Below are 13,073 nucleotides of genomic sequence, written 5' to 3'. Positions count from 1 at the left end.
TTCATTTTGCCAGCGATCTAAGATGGAAGACACCAGCGCTGACAACTGAGTCCCTTTGTTTATCAAATTTTAAACCACAGTCAAAGATAAGACCGAGATTTCTTGTGTGGCCCGAGGGCATCAATTGTGGTTGCGGAGTTGTCTGCAGGGCTGAAGATTAGGACCTCGGTTTTATTCTGGTTTAGCGGAAGGAAGCTTTTTGCCATCCAGGATTTTACATCCCCAATACCGTTTAGAAGGGAGTTAACACTGCATGGATCACAAGGTTTTAAGCGGGAGGTACAGCTGGGTGTTGTCAGCTGGTAGGATATATTATGTTTTCTGCAAACAGACTCCAAAGGAAGCAGATATAGGGGAAATAAAATAGAGCCTAATACGGATCCTGATGGCACTAAACCTTTGTCAGGAGTAGGTGGAGACAAAATGCCTATTATTTTACATTAAAAGTACATTTAATTAAAGCTTCACTACTTAATCAGTTAAGGTTTAAAGACAACAGATACATACATTTGGAAATGTACATTTAAATAATCAGAATCTGCTCTTAAAATGACTCATTTAGATGAAAGGGTTTTAGAGTAAAACTAAGCCTGATCCAGCAGCACAGCATTTATAAATATTGTCACACATTTTACAAATGAGAAACTTTCTTGACAACACACACTTGTTAATGAATAAATCATAACATTAATGACTGGAAGTTTGTTTTTCTTGTGTGTGTGTTTTTTTCTTCCTGTAGCTGATGAACCCTGGAATGGGGCACCGGCCATCTGCGGTCTTGTGTGTGTGTATGTGTGTGTGTTTGAGCTGTGGTCCAGCGTCCACTGGGGAGACTCGGCTGCTGCCCCACTTTTCTCGCTCTCATGTCGGACTGGGACCATCTGACGGGGCTAAAGACCAGTGTCACATGTCTATATTTGGCCGCCGTCGCCGCCGCTGCCAGAGCTCAGCACTGCAGTTGTTTTCCAAAATGCGCGGGGCAATCGATGATAATGAGGAAGGACATTTTAATTAGGGCTGTCGCAACCTGGGGACGACATGCGGTCTCGCTCGGTGGGGGGGCGAGGGAGAGGACGGGAGGGGGTCTGGTCACCATCGCACCTACTGGGACTTTGACTGGTGAAAGTCTCACTGCATTTTAAGAAGGAAATTAAATCTGCATACAAGGCTGTACTGTGAAGAAACATTATTCATATTTTTGTCTTAAGAGAAGAGCAGAAATGATCATTACAAAACTGATTGTTACTGACATTTGGGCATCACCTGCTCTAACCCAAATTAGGTGAACCTGCTGAGTGAAGGCTTTCTGGTTCAAAAGCAACAAACTGACCTGACTGGACAGATTTCAGTGAGTCTTTGGTGAGGGGAGCCAATCAGGACAAAGTCCAGCTGTGATGTATTCCATCCAGTTACCCTAGTTACCAGTTTCTGACTTGTAAATATCATTCATGTCAACATCCAGATTGTAATGATGACTGTTAACTAGAATGGACCTGGCCCTATAACACAGAGGTGCCAAATAAGGCGGCGGACGTATGGACGCATCGACGCATTGACGCCGTTGTTTATGTTTATCAAACCTAAATTTAAAAGAATAAATCACAGGTTTTCATGTCTGTCTTAACACAACAGTCAGGTTTTACTTGCTGTAATCACTCCTCCTGTTCATACTGGCTATTAAGAGATCCCTTCCTAATGTGCTTTTAATGGAAAAGCAATTCTCATTTTCTGCAAAATGTATTCAAAGGTTTGTGTGAAGTTAATACGAGGCTTCAGCAGTCTGAGCGAGACAAATCAAGTGAGTATATTCCAATGTAAAGTGTCTTTTTAGATCAGAATTACCACTTTGATGCTCACTTGATTTGACTGACACAATGCTGAGGCTTCATATTAACTTAATTACATAAACATTTTTGCACAGAATGGGGTAGATTTTGACCTCCATCACTTAAACTGCATGAGGAAGGAGTCTCCTAATGGCCAATGTGAACAGGAGGGATGATTACAACAAGCAAAAACTGATTATTGTTTCAAGAGAGACTTTCAAAATTGTGAGCCTAAAAAAAAGCTTTTTTATGCCCAGCAACTTCAAGTAAAATGCTCATTTTGCCACTTACTAAATATCCTGAACATTTAATTGGACTTCAGCTCACACACTGACAATTCACAACTTCTTGCTAATATGGTAATCTGTTGTTTTTTTGCTGAAGATCAAAACAGGCAGACTGGCTGATCCAACTGTAGGGAGGTGGGTTTGTAAGGGAAAAGAAAAACTTATCTCCACATTCCATACAATTACAGCAGTAACAGCTAACGCTAACATCTCTGAATGACAGTTATGCACATTGCTGACATGCAGCCTGGACAAGCATGTAACCCCCTTTTCAGAATTTCCTTCCATGCCTGCAGGTTATTATAAGCTATTTGCTCATTGTGAAATCAAGTGATAAAAAAAAAAATCAAGAGGGCAAAACTCATATGTTGTACTGCTCTAACACAACATGAAATCTGCACGAAACCGCCTGCAGAAAAGGACAAAAGTTTTTAAAATGAAACTCATTAAAGATCAAGTCATTTCTGCGCATGTAAGAAAGAAAAACAGAGGACAATTCCTGTGAATTCCAAAAATAGGCCTGCTTAAGATTAAAAATGGATTCTTTCATAGGGTGTTTACATGATATGACCATTCTTACTCAGTATTCACAGGTTTCTGAGATCACACTCACATCCAGACTTCTAATGAGATCAACAGAAAAAGAAACTTTCACTTTGAGATCACCAGGATCACAAGCAATCAGCAGCAAGGAACCCACCACACTAAGTATCCACATGTCTATGTGTGCTAGATGAAAACAAAGCAAGTGGCCCACTGCCACTTTATTTATTATTCATCCCACACCCCAAGCAAAAACTATACAAGGTGTGAGAAGAAAAGCCTGTGCAGAATCACACCGCAAACGCACAAGTTGGGAATAACTGCATAAATTATCATCTGTGCCAGTAATGAAAGTGGCTTGACCCTGTGCATGTGCACAGACAAAAGCAAAACAAATCCACAGCTCGGGCTGAACATTTCTTCACCTTATGAAAAATGAAAACAGGCTGAAAACCTGGAAAAAGCCAATGGCTAGTCGCGCGCAGCTCGCTAATCAACTTAAGGCAACATCAGAAAGAATAGGTAATTTGAGACACAAAAAGAATTGGTAATTTGGGAGGCACATACCCAAGTGGCCAAATTATTTATGCCTAATGGAACGGGGGTGTGTGCATTCATTTGCAATTAACCAATCTGCTTTATTACCTGTCACTGGAAACACTTGCAAATGCAGCTGAAAGCCCCACTATGCAACGCCTTTAATTAGAGTCTGAGGTGTGGAGGCACTTCCTGCTGCAAGGAGAAGCTTTTCATACTTTTCCTCTGCTGCCTGTCCTCCTGCAAAGTTTGCATCTGAACAAACTCTCTGCTGATCTTAGAGGTGAAGAGGACAAATAGTTTCTCCACACTTGCCTGAGCCTGCAAACCTCCAATCCTAGCTGAGAAAGAACTTTTGCCTACTTTTAAAAACTGCAGAACAAACTTTAGACTTTACAAATTAACAGGGCTTGACTGCACTGACTTTGTGCAATCTTTTTTTTATTATTTATCTTCCTTTTTATTTAGTTTTACGCTTGTCTAACCCAGTGTAACTGAAACCCATCAAAGTATATCTTTAATTATGTCTATTTTTATTTTGCAAAACTCAAAATGCTATTACAGCCTGCCCTCACACCAGTATCTGCTCATATTTCTTAATTTTTTATCACAGTTTTTCACCTTTACGTGCACTGTGTTCCTGTCAGTCTCCCTGATGCCTGACTAATATTTTCTCAAGATCCCTGGTGATGGGACGACACCTTTAAGCCTAAACATTATAAACAACATTATGTCAAAACATTTTGTCAAAAACTAATTAGAAATATCATTTTTCATATGTTTTTCCAGAGCACTTGTCTTAGAAACAACGTGAAAGTGTGTTTCAGAGCTGTAACCTGTTAATTAACCTATTTAAACAATTACAAAAGAAAACTACATTGTGAAAATTAATTGTTTAAATTCAGGATGTACAGGTCTAATTATAATTCATTTGGCTAGTGCCAGCTTCAGTGCATTCAGGAGACAGTCAATGTCAGTTTTACAGTAACGAACACCTTAAACTGATCATATTTTCATGATGTTTGCAATTCAAATACGAATTTGTCCGCCGCTGCCTCGAATGTTAACAGACAAACCTTTCTCTGCTGAGACGTACAGTCACTCTTCAAATATATGCAATGAGCTGGCGTGTTGGCACAGCGTAGCAGCACTACGGTCGTGATTGGCTCTTTCCAGCCTGCGTACCCAGAGGAGGCTCCCTTAAGAGCAGATCTCCTGTTAAGTATGAGATCCCTGAGAGGAGAAGTGTTGGAAGGACTCTGGTTTCTTTAAATATACCGGGCTGTCTTGGGAATATAATGGTTTCCATATATAATTAAGAAGAATACGACGTTAGAGGGTTTATGTGTCTTTGTGCTGCACCTTAATGGCTGCAGCGGCTTGTCGTATGGCGTGCGGTGAGAGCAGCAGCTTTATTTAGAATTACTCACATGGACATTTACATTTTAGACTATATTCTCTCAGATGTTGCTATTACACAGAGACTTGAAGAACATGGAGTGCAACCGCTCCATGAGGACAGGGTTAGAAGCAAGTGATGGTGAAGAATCCAAAGGTCAAAGGTCAAGAAGAACAGAAAATTCAAAGAAAAAAAATTGAGCAGAAAATCAAGTCTGTTATACAAGATATTGTCTATTTTATGTCAAATACAGGGGTCGGGGGGTTATGATTTCTGTGATTAAACAGCAATTTGCACCTTACTGTGCTAAGCAGTATCATCCATGCTTGGAAAAAGCGCAGCACGGGGTCGATCAAACGTGGCTAAAAGTGGAAACATGAACTGAAAAATCATACTTCTTAACGTAAAAGCAGGAAATCATAGTGGGGATTCATGCAGAGGAAACACAGACAGTTGATGGGGACCTACTTTTAAATAAGGTGTATATAAAGACCTGGGAAATTAACTGCCAAGGTGAAAATGTCCTTTTCCAAGAGTCAACCTTGACAACTGACGTAATGACTGACAGATATGGGCTGAATCACGTCTGATTAAGTCTGATGAGATCTGATTCCACTAGGTAAAGCCTTCCCATCTGGAAGGACATTCACACACATTCAAGACAAAGCTGAGAAAATACCTGCAAACCATACAAATAAATAAATACATTCACCTAAGAGATCACTATCCAATCAAAATATCCTCACATCTTTGCCCATAAAAGCAGCTGCTTGTCACCCCTCCCCAGCCCTGCGACTCATCATCCGAGTCACCACACTGTGTAGTCAAACTTTAGGAAAGCTCCAGGGGTCCATCGGCAGGAAACGAGTGCTAATTGTGCTAATGAGCTTGTTTGGATAAGCCCTTATTTCTCTCTCCGTTCCCCCCTCAGCGCCACAAGCGGCCATCTGACTTCCAGAGACGCCGGGTTAAGTGAGACACACTTGGGATGGACCGGTTCTGACGGCGATGGGCCCCGGTCGGGGTTTGGTGCGTGGCGTGGCCGGCACATCCATCACCAGTAATAAAGCTCTTCGACACAGAGGCCTGTTCTCATCCATCAATGCTCATTTAAGATACAAGTTTGGCTTCGGTGTGACAGAAGTGAGGGATTATTGCCATTAGAGGCAGATCTTTTGTTTTGATGGCCCCTCTTAATGGGGTTGCATTAGGGGGAAGTCCTAGGGGCCAGTTTTTGGGTGATTAAGCAAGCAACACATTTACAAGTCTCTAATTGAGAGAACAATGCCAGCAACCTACAGAGTGCAGAGCTGTAATGAACTGAGCCTCCCTGAACTTGCTTCATGATTAGCTAACGTTGCCGCTCCCACTTCCTTCTGCCGTGGAGGAAGAGGGTCTCCTTATCTGATCTTAACTTCAGACACTGACGTGTTTGAGTTGATGTCAGGTGACTCCCAATGAACTAAAGTGGAAATCTGACAGAAAACTACTGTAGAAGTAGATTTAATCAAGCAGTTGAATGAAAATATGTCAGTTTCAGTCTAATTTGCCAGAAAGTGCCAAATAATGTCATATTCTTTATTCCATATAAGTCTAACGGAAATGGAAATCCATCACTGTGATAAGCAGCATGACAGTCCTGGATCAGGGCTCTGTTTTTGAATGGTTCCTTTAATATCAATTGTCCTTTAAACTTTTTGACATAAAACCAGGTGGAACTTTTTTCAGACCTTTCAAACACTGTGCCGGAAAAGAAAAAGGATTTTCTTCCTCGTCGGTGTTAAAAAAGAGTCAAATTCACAAGTGTTTTTATTTGTGTCATTTGCTGGTGATTAATGAAACATGCTCTGTTCCATCTATCTGTCCTTGTCTTTGTTCACACTGAAGTGAAATCAGGTTAAGTGGATCTTGTTCCTGCACTGTGATTTCATATTTCACTGCAGCTCTGTATCTCAGGTTGTTGTGTGTCGTCTCGTGCCCTAATTAGGGAGCGCTGAGAAAAAGGAGGCAGCCAAATGAAGCAGTAGTCACCTGAGATGAAGGACACATCCTCTGTGCCAGGAGACGCTTCACATTTGATTTTTTATTTATATTTCTGCGCCGCGCAATACTTAGGGAGGAAAAAGTGGGTCAATGAACAGATTTGCAGAAAACCAACTTTGAAACATCCGTGTTGTGTGTCTGTCTCTGGTTAAACATAGTTTTGTATCCGATTCCCCAGTGCCAATTACTCATTAAAAATGTTTAACAACATTTTAATTGAAGAATTAATTACCTTCGGCTGGGCAAAACCCTCCTAAATTTCATCTGGGGAGTCATCAAAATGTGCAGAGGAGCAACCATCGATGAAGTGTCAGGGAGTGGGTGGAGGCGGAGGCGGCGGCGGTTGGCGCAGGAAAATTACATCAGCAAGGAAATGTAGTCCATTGTGAGTCAACGGCGAGACGCACGTGATAATTCATGAGTAAACACATTGGTGAGTAAACCACTACGATGTTCCTCGCAACATGTGATTTCATCCTGCAGAACTGTAGCTCGCAAAGTCTCTGCCAAGACAAACACCATTCACAGCCTCTGCATTATTCAGAGCATTTGACTTGGAAACACAAAAACAAGGACAGGAGGAAAAAAAAAAATGAAAGGTTGACTTTTTCCCCTTAAATAAATGCCTTAATCATCCCTTAATCTGGGCAAACACACCCTAACATACAACAAGAGTTCCTTAAAGCAATGAATTTAATGCCATCATTTTTTTTTACGTCGCCAGCTGACAGGACAGGCCTCTTTAATAAAAAACCTTTTAAAGGTTAGTTCACCCACATCATCCTGAGTTCAACGCACAAAATATGAATCGAATACTCAAAAGGCTTCAAATATCACAAACAGCACTGAACTGAATATCAAAAAACTCGACAGCGGTCCTGACATGTTTATACTACATCGCACACATGGACATAGTTTATATGTTTGTTGCTGTGTTCAGTGCACAAACTGCTTAAAGGATTTTTAGGAGAGTTTTTCTATATTTGACTTTTGGGTGTAAGGAGCGTGGGTGTCGGATGTTGTACAGATTGTGACACCGTCTGGGACAAATTTGCGATTTTGGGATATATAAATAAAACTGAATTGACTAATTACGTCATTTATCAAAACACAAAAATGGCTCCCACGGCAAGAATTAAAAGTTTAGGTTCTTTTTTTTTTATAGCAATACAGCTCAGGGATTGTCCTCATTAATGTCACTGTTCAACCAGTGAAAGCTCATTCTTTAAATGTTTAGATTGACATCAATTTCCCACTAATCAACATCCTTTGTGCTGCTCAGTGCTTGAGCAAAACCAGCGAGGGTAAACCTTCTGACTTACACCTCTCCCCCCCTCGCTTTGTCTGTCTCCTCTTTCTCTCCTTGCCTCCTATTTAGCCTGTGCATTTGATTAGTTAATCACCCCCTCCTCCCCCCAGTCCTCAGGTGGAGGCAGAGCGCTCGGGCTTCTCATCCAGCCAAGCTGTTCTTTTGGAAGGGAAAGGAGGCAGCTGTGTTTACAGCCCGGGTCCTGGCGTACATTTAGCAGAATCTATTATTCATATCGCTCAGTATCAGAGCGAGATCTCCAGCCACCTGTCTCACTGACAAGCTCGCCCCCTTTTGTGGCGCTTCCCGTTCGGAGCAAATTACGCTCGTCTTGATGAATTGAGTTTTTATGAGCGTTGCTGTAGCGCCTGGGCATCCTCGCACCGAGCCAGGGACCATCAGGGGCCCGGGGAGATTTTTCTAGTCAATGGGCAAACGTTTGGAAGAATGTAGATTGAGGAAGGGAAAGGAGGGGAAATCAGAGTGGTTTTTACCTAGAGCTCATGTCTTCTGTCAGGGTGATTTTTGTCCACTGTCTGCAGCTGTATTCCTGCCAGTGTTTGATGTTCTTACACCTGTCAGTATTTGTTTCCCTCCCTCTCTCTCCCTGTCTTGCAACCTTATTGTTGTTTACCTCTCTCGCCTGAGTGCTGGCCCTGATCTGAGATTTGAAGAGTGAGCAGCAAGAACAAAGGCTTCCTTCAGAATTGGTTTTCTCTGAGACACAGCTACCTGATGAGTCTGCCAGCGAACTATCTCCCTCCTTTGACTCCGTGTGAACATTTTTAATTAACGGGGAGGTGCGTTAACTCGATGATAAGCACCCCTGATAACTTATAACATGATTCATAATTTATAAAGATTTTTGCTTTCATCTTCACTAGTTTGCATAAAACTAATTACTCCGTAAATGGTATTCATTACAAAATATATTTTTTTCTCTTTCCACACAGACGCGTAAATCACAGCGCCCAGCTACCAAGTGTTGCTCTGGGACTGGTTAGCATGCAGAGAAGAAAGGTAATGATGAGCTGTTAGAGGCGGTGTCAGAGGCAGACCTGCCTGTCTCTGTTTGTACTCACCGAGCACGTTACACAGCTTTAGATTCATTATTCTAACTCCTACACGCTGCAGCACAGAGGCTGACTTTACATTTGTCCTGCCTCATGCAGGTAAATCAGAACCAGAGGCATTTAGGATGTGCAGAACCAACAGGAACACATGCACTTAACAATACGTAATCTCTTCTATAGTCAGTCAGTGTGGCACTGATATAAATCCTGGATCCCTGTGTATTCTAGTGTCCTCCAGACAAGCTCTTATCCTGGAGAAACCACGGTAACAGTTTTCACGGATGACCAGGATAACACTGCATGTACAAACAACTTAAACCCACAAGAAACTAAAACTCCAAACAACAGATTAAAACCAAGATACCAGTGCTCCACGATCACAGGAGGCAGAGACTGTCCCCAGGGGACCCCATGCTTATGGCCTCCAAAAAGACTAGGTCCGGCCCTGCCAGTCAACCACATTAAAATAACAGATACTGTTTTGTGACAGGCTTCAGTGGAGCTGTCCATGAACAGAAGGTCCTTACCTGTAAGGTGTGACTGCAGACTGGTTTCACGTGAAGTCTTCCTCTGTTAACCACAGAGTCTTGCGAAGTTAAACTTCCCCCCTCCTGAAAACAAACAACAGCACAACAACTTTAGTTTAGAAGGAGGAAAAAAAGAAAAGTGAGATGTATAAATAAACATGCCGAAACACATTGCCTGCCTCGCCAGTCTGTTTTCAATTCCCATTCGATTAAAGTGTCCCTGCAGGAGCCGGTGAGGTTGGGTACGGGGTGAGGTGCAGAGACATAAATCAAAGCGGTCCAAGGAATAGTAATCCTCACTGAACATTTTGGACTGATTGATATAAATAACATTGTCCTCGCCATCTGTCCAAAGAGGGACCTTTCCAGTTAGTGTTGAGCGGCAACGGCAGAATAATTAATGAATGGTGTCCTTTGTGCCGGTAATAAAGAGGAGACAAATTATGTTATAATCCAACTGCTGCTCGTTTGTCACAGCCAAATAAAATGTCAAATAAAAGTGAGGGGCCACAGTGTTTGTTTAATGGAGTGCAAGCTACCTGCTCCAGAGTCTGACAGCAGGGTGGGATGGCTGTAAAAAGCAAAGCCTGGATTCAAGTCTGCAGGAATCCGCTCAGACTGAATGTGGTGCTGTGTTCTGATTGTCTGCCGCACATTTAACAAATGTTCACAAACACAAATGAAGGGTTTTCTTCCAAAACGACTCTGGATGTCCATTCTGGAGTAAGATCACGACCTGGAAATGATCTTTCATTACTAATCAAATATAGAATATCCAATCTGTGTCTCTGACTCTATGGTCTCAGTGTTGCTAGTTCCTGTCATAAAAGATAAAATAGGTGACATTAGTGATGACTGTACACCTAACGAGGATGGTCTGTGAGCAGCTCACACTAATTATCTCTACAAATCCAAATAATGTTGGCTGTAAAAGCCGTAAATGGTGTTTTATAAGAAATCTCGGGCAGTTATTGTAGCTGCTACTCCACCGCATTTGTGTGGTTCTAAGATGCCTCTAAGCCTTTTGATCAAATCAGTCGTGAAAAACATGTTCACAAAATGATGTTAGAGGAGTAAACATGAGCCTCAGAATCATTATGTATTGGTATTCCTATCAGAACATGTAGGTTGGGTGTGTATTGAACTCTTTTCATGTCAGGAGGGGAGCTGGGTTGTACATTATCACCATTTTTGCTTCACTTGCATATAATGACTTGTGTAGAAAAGTGAAATACTTGTAAAACTGTACTTGGATATATCATCACATAATATCTTATGTGTGCACATGATTTGACGACTTCCGCTTAGATGAATTCATATACACTGTGATGAGTAAGCAGTGAGGTTACACATCTTGGTCACAGATTTGAATCTGACTTGATGGTGGATAGAGAGTATTCCTCTGTCACTGCAACATCATGTCCTGCTGTTACCTGTGTATGGGTCAAAGGTCACACTGTACTCTTGTCTCTGCATTTGAACAATTCTTGTGACTACAAATCTAAATATAAGGACAGAGATTAATCCTTCACAACTCACGAAACTAAATCACCAAACCAAGAATCGGATTTCTTTTTCTCGAATTGTTGTGCATTTGTCATCTGTATGCCTTACATGGAACATCTGCTCAGGTATTCATAACCTGAGATCAAGGTTGGATTGCCGTCATTGATCGGCAAAAACACCTAAATTGAATTTGTATCCCTCATCTCACCTCTCTGCAAAAACCCTGCACTGTTACAACCAGAGCCCAAACCTGAATCTTAAGCCCCTGAGCGAGAGGCGACGTCCCGAAAGGAGGAGGAGCTCCGACATCTCGTCAACAGATTTGGATTCTTGTCACAAGTGGCGCATAAACTTTAAAAACAGAGTTTTTACAACACACAAAGCCGACAGCAGACCTGGCACAAAAGTCTGCTTTAAATTCATGCTTAAAATTATTATTAAAATTAGTTCTAACCTGCAAAGAAATATAATGATGGTCACTAATTAATAATATTACATTTTCATAAAAGGGTCTGTTAACAAGCTCAGAGGAGCAATTTCTGCAGCTTGAGAACAGATTCTTAAACCTTCAAGGGCAATTTGAAACTGCCTTCTTCTCCTTCTGATGAACAACTTTCTGGAGATTCCTTACATTCATTTCTTTCAACAACACAAAGATATTGCTCTTGTTTTCCCTTTAAAATGTGCTGTCTGTTCCTGGATCATACACGTGCAGAAAATGAATGAATATGCCCCGTGTTTGACCCCAGACGATTGTAAGCTTCTGCAAACACAACATCAGCCATTACGGTGATGCTCACACTACGAGCTGAGGACGAAGTGCAAAGTGAACTTGAACTCTGAGAAAGTTTGGAGGCATCCTGGGAAGCAAGGACAAGGGAAGGGCTGCCAAACAGCGCTGGCTCGGGAAAGGGTGGAGGAAGCAACCTAGACAGGAGCTGAACACTCTGCAATATCGCCTCCAGGTCCATCAATCAACCTCCAAATTAAAGGCGAGGTGAGGCTTAGGCTTCACCAGCCACATTTGACATCAGTCTCACATCAGTCGGCAATAAGGACATCACCCAGACCGCGAGGATGCTCCGTAGGTACACTGATTCCGCCCACGTCGGCGTCTCCACGGGGCCTGCATTATCCGCGCCAACAAAAGGAGGAGCCGCTTTGTGCAATCAGCACCGTTCTGTACATATTAAACAGCGCAACATTCTCAACCCAGGTTCATTTTAATTAGAGGGGAATTTGATCACTGCCGTCTCCCACGGGCGCTTTTGATGTTAATAAAACAAGCTGTACCTTAGCAAAGCAGAGCTCTCCTTCCAAAGCAGGGGAGCCGTGGGGGTGAAGGCGGGGGGGAGGGGGGGCAGAAAAGAAAAAGTTCCTTCTTCAAGTCAAAACTAAAGGGAGGTGTCAGAGGAGAGGCTGTGATCCTCCGCCGTGTTGGGAAATGGTAAGTAAGAGTGAGCAGAGGATGCTGAGGTGCTCAGAGGGATTATCAGCGCCGACGAACCGCATCGCTACCTTATACATGCAGACCATCTTATAATGAACGGCTGAGGTGTTCCCCATTATTGCTCTGACACTTTGGTGTATTTATTCAATAGATGTTAATAACAAAAGAATTAGATGATGAACATCAACAGCAAAGAATAATATTTGTCTTGGTGGTGATACCTGAACAAAAGTTTTTTGTTTTTTTTTCTCCAATGTGCCTTATGGGACGCACTGGAAATGTCACACAATGATTCGCATTGTGTGTCACTGTGTGAGTTTATCTGGTGGGTTCTAACCTGAAATGAAAAGAGTGCATTTTTAGTCTTAAACGTATTGAACAAACCAGCATTCACGTACATTGTACTGAGGCAGTGGCAGAAATCCCAGAGACACAGACCATATCCAAAACCTCAGCACATAAAACCACAACTATCTGCACGACACTGAGGGTGTGGGAGAAAATACGGCCTCTTCTAATTTGGATGAACGGACCATTTTAAGGCAACATCACTGAAGTTATGAGGTTTTACAT

This window comes from Toxotes jaculatrix, chromosome 24, assembly GCF_017976425.1.
Source record: "Toxotes jaculatrix isolate fToxJac2 chromosome 24, fToxJac2.pri, whole genome shotgun sequence".
NCBI lineage: Eukaryota > Metazoa > Chordata > Actinopteri > Toxotidae > Toxotes > Toxotes jaculatrix.
This window is presented reverse-complemented; position numbering follows the sequence as displayed.